Genomic DNA, 5,000 nt, shown 5'->3' with positions numbered 1-5,000 from the left:
CTGTACATATACATTACATATACATATATATAGTATACATATACTGTACATATACATTACATATACATATATATAGTATACATATACTATATATATATATATATATATATATATATATATATATATATATATATACACACACACTCACATACATATATATATATATAGTTAGTGTATATATATATACATATACATTCTCTCTCTCTCTCTCTCTCTCTCTCTCTCTCTCTCTCTCTCTCTATATATATATATATATATATATATATATATATATATATATATATATATATATATATGTGTGTGTGTGTGTGTGTGTGTGTGCGCGCGCGCTTGTGTGTGTGTGTGTGTGTGTGTGTGTGTATGAGCGCATGTAAGTATACTTCTTCAGATATTAATTTTCATAAAGTCGTTCTTTATTCATAAACGCAACATTAGTTAGTGGCCTACTGGCCCCTGAAATAGGTCAGGAGGTCATCCAAGCTTTAGAGAGCTCGACCCGAATAATCACTTCCGGATTTTGGGAGGTGCTTTTGACAAGCGTTGTTTATCTCTGGTTGTATTTCTGGCATCATGCGCGGATGCTGGAGTGAGAGAATGAGAGAGTGAGTGAGAGAGAGAGCCTGCCTCAAGCACCGGAATCCTCAAGCTGGCATGATGCCAACTAAAGGTTGCCAGGCGTATTGATTTGAAGAGTACCCGAGCGCTCGTAGGAAGGAAAACTTGGGAAAAAAACAAACGACGACAACGCTGTGTACTGGGTCATTAGGACAAAGAATACTGTATCACTACAGGAGTCGATATTGAATGCATAATCTTCGGGCATCTCGTTAACACTCCAAAAGAATGCATACGACGATTGATCTTGTGGATGCGACCTCGAAATCGTTATTCTGAAAATGAACGAGATAAAGGACAGGGTTTTCTCATACAATCAACTCTCTGAAACGGTACACCTAAAGCCTTTTATCTCTACATTTCAAGAGTAAAAGGGAGTAGCGGCTTCATTTCTCTATTTGGTACTTGGCAACTCACACAGAAAGAGAGAGAGTCTGTCTCAGGAGGGGGGTTGCAGTCGAAACCTGAACTCAGTGTTGCGACATGTCTGATAGTGACGAGTTGGACTGTGTGCAGGCGTGCCAAGTGTGCCTAGCGGGTTGCGATCTGATCTTCAGCTGTTGCGACTGCTGTTGCTGTCCCATTACCAGCTATGGTGAGGATTGTAAGGGGTCTATATCCCAGCGACAGTGTCCTTTCAATAGGACTTCTCAGTGCTAAGATAAGGAGGATACAGACAGACTCAAGAATAGGAAAATATTGCCATGTCGTGTTTGTTATTTACCTGTTTTTTCAAGTGTTATGGTGTTCACACGACGCACTTTTATATTAAATTGCTCAGGTCTTCCGGATATAATTTGGGTAATTTCTTCTTAAGATTCGAAGGAATGTGATTACATAAATAAATATTCTAAACTATTTGTTTGTCGCTGTTTACTGGTGATGTAACATTTTACGTTAATTATTAAAGGTGATGATATACTCGAAATTTAAGGGGGTTAAATGGGTTCCCATATAGATATCTTATATTAAATTATGTTATGTTATGTTATATTATATTATATATTGATATATATTATATTATATATATCATATATATTATATATTCATATATATATATTATATATATATATATATATATATATATATATATCTATAATATATATATATATATATATATATATATATATATATATATATATATATATATATATAATGATAAAAGGGAAAGTTCTTTCAATTTTAATTTAATCATGAATAATAGTACAAAGGCTATGGGAACATCATTTATTACGAAATTTCTATGAGTTTTCTACCTCACAATCAGGATGAAAACAAAGGTCTAGAAAGTAAAATTTGCTTAAACTACAGTAAATTTTGTCTTCTATGAACATTATACATCAATTAGTAACAATGTATATTACCAAACATTAAGAAGCAAACTGGAACATATACATTTTTATAAATACCAGAACAATAAGATAATATTGAACTAGAAATCTAATATAGTACGAGGAAAATTCGAATGAATCGTAAGAATAAAGAGGCAAATATACTAAAAGACGAAATTTTCAAAGAGATAATACACTGAAATGTATATTTAAAAGAAACAAGTAAATAGAGTTGAAACATGTAAACACCAATCTCAATACATCTCAAAAACATCTGGTCTCTCCTTTTTTATATATATTTTTCTTAAATGAATGGATCAAGTGTCCCAGAACGAAAGGACAGTATTGGAAAATCTCTCTCAGTATAAAGACGGTCTTTGTTAAATCAGTAGTTTCTTATGGCTGGAAATGGGAGTTTGGAAAAGGAGAATTACTTTCTAACAAAGATATCTTTAAGTATGAAGATGGTCTATGTTAAATCAGTAGTTTCTTATGGTTGAAAATTGGAGTTTGGAAAAGGAGAATTACTTTCTAACAAAGATATCTTTAAGTATGAAGATGGTCTATGTTAAATCAGTAGTTTCTTATGGCTGGAAATTGGAGTTTGGAAAAGGAGAATTACGTTCTAACAGAGATATTATCTTTAAGTATGAAGATGGTCTATGTTAAATCAGTAGTTTCTTATGGCTGAAAATTGGAGTTTGGAAAAGGAAAATTACTTTCTAACTGAGAGACATTTTTCTTTAAATATTCTATGTCTGAACTTGAGGGAGTTGGATCCAACATATAACAGATTAAACTAGAAATTCATCGTCACCTGAGTTAGTAGGGAGAACACACACACACACACACACTCTCTCTCTCTCTCTCTCTCTCTCTCTCTCTCTCTCTCTCTCTCTCTCTCTCTCTCTAATAAACCCACTATGGAAGGGTTGGTAGAAACGAGTGGAAAAATAATTAGAGGAAGTATCTGCTTTAACATTTTTTTCAGATAAGAGAAGAACACTAATTGGAGAAAGAAACAATTGAACATTATTTAACTATTTTTTCTAACTGCATAACCTTTATACCCAATGTATTGCAACTTTATATTTTAAGACTTTTTTTTTTTTTTTTTTTTTTTTTTTGTCAGGGCTGTTTACCTGTTTATGACAAATGTTCTCATGTTAAAATTCCCTAAATATGCATAAAAACGAGACTAAGGTATGAGTTCGCGGTAAAATATTTCAAGAGGAAAACCTTGTTAAGGTGAATAATGTTCACAAAAGACTTTTTTTTTTTTTACTGTATTTTCAACACATTTTACATTTTTGGTCTTTTTTTTCAGCCTGAAGATGAAGTAAAAAAAAAAAAAAAAAACTTTGAAAACAGTTTGCAATAAATTATGTTCCCCATAACCTTGGTACTATATTATTATTATTATTATTATTATTATTATTATTATTATTATTATTATTATTATTATTATTATTATTATTATTATTATTAGCTATAACCCTAGTTGGAAAATCACGATGATATAAGCCCAAGGACTCCAACAGGGAAAATTATCCCAGTGAGGGAAGGAATTAAGGAAATAAATAAATGTATGAGAACTAGCGAATAATTAAGATAGAATATTTTGAAAACTAACATTATAAAACATATTTCACAAATAAACTATAAAAAGACTTAAGTCAGCCTGTTCAATCTAAAAACATTTGCTGTAAGTTTGAACTTTTGAAGTTATACCGAGTCAACTACCCGATTAGGAAGATCATTCAAAAACTTGGTAACAGCTGGAATAAAACTTCTAGAATACTGTCTAGTATTGAGCCTCATAATGGAGAAGGCCTGGCAATTAGAATTAACTGCCTGCCTAGTATTACGATGAGATTGGTAGACCTAAACGTCTCAATTTTTTCTGTAACCTTACGAATATTTAAGTCATCAATCTATTAAGAATATGCGATATCGAAAAAAAAAACGAAATAACGTTTTTTGATTATGTTTATAAAAAGTCTTGTCAAAAATAAAGCAACAAAACGTTAAATTATATAAATTTTTTATAATAAAGCTAAGCATTACTTAAAAAAAAACTTCACCCCACTTCTATAGATATAATTTTGGTTCCACTCACTTGCAGGCGATGGAATGGATGGAACTCCTTTTTGAAGGATATAAATGTATAAAAGCTAATAATTACTTACTAACCATTGACATTAATAATCCAAATATACTTCCTATTTGCCAACCAAAAGCTTAATTTAAAAAGCAAAGGCCAGGGAATAATTTTTCATTCTAAAGCACTCCCAAATCAATATATATTTTATTTCATTTTTAAATTGCGCCCATCATTTTTGCCTTATTCTTAATTTAAGGAATATCCTGTGATATTACCTAAATAAGGAATTTGGTTTCTGGAAGGCTAGATTCTTCTTCAATCTTTCCGTAGATGTTCCTAGAGGGAAATTTTAAGCGTCCCTTCGGTCCATAGGTACAACCACTTTCTAGCCTTCTACTTTAACCTCTGCTCCTGCTTCCTTTGCTATTCCACTTCTTTTACTTTCGAATGAATGAGCTTCCAGATCCCAAAGCCCATAATTTCTTATTACAAATGAACACACTGTATTCTTTTCTGGTAAGCGATGGTTTGCCTTAAGGTCAAGGATACAACGGGGAATATTTTGCTCTCTCTCTCTCTCTCTCTCTCTCTCTCTCTCTCTCTCTCTCTCTCTCTCTCTCTCTCTCTCTCTCTCAGCATGGATTAAATCCCAGTCAACACTGGTGCTTAAGAGAACCTTCAGAGACAATGTGTAACTCCTGGTTAAGCCCAGCAGTTGCATTCTGAAGTAAATGGTAAAAGAGGTTAGACATCTAGAGGGAAGAGAGGAAGCGGGATCGTTGGTAAAGTAGAAGATTAAAAAGTAGGTGCAGTTAGATTCCGATTGGATACAACAAAATTCCTTTAGGAATGCCTACAGTGTACCTCATGAAATGCACTGACTGCATACCGACCATTCCCCGAATGTGTAACGATAACACCTGTCATAGTCCCGTACTAAAAGGTTAATT

The sequence above is a fragment of the Palaemon carinicauda genome, chromosome 42, assembly GCF_036898095.1.
Source record: "Palaemon carinicauda isolate YSFRI2023 chromosome 42, ASM3689809v2, whole genome shotgun sequence".
Classification (NCBI taxonomy): Eukaryota; Metazoa; Arthropoda; class Malacostraca; order Decapoda; family Palaemonidae; genus Palaemon; species Palaemon carinicauda.
Note: the sequence above shows the minus strand (reverse complement) of the source record.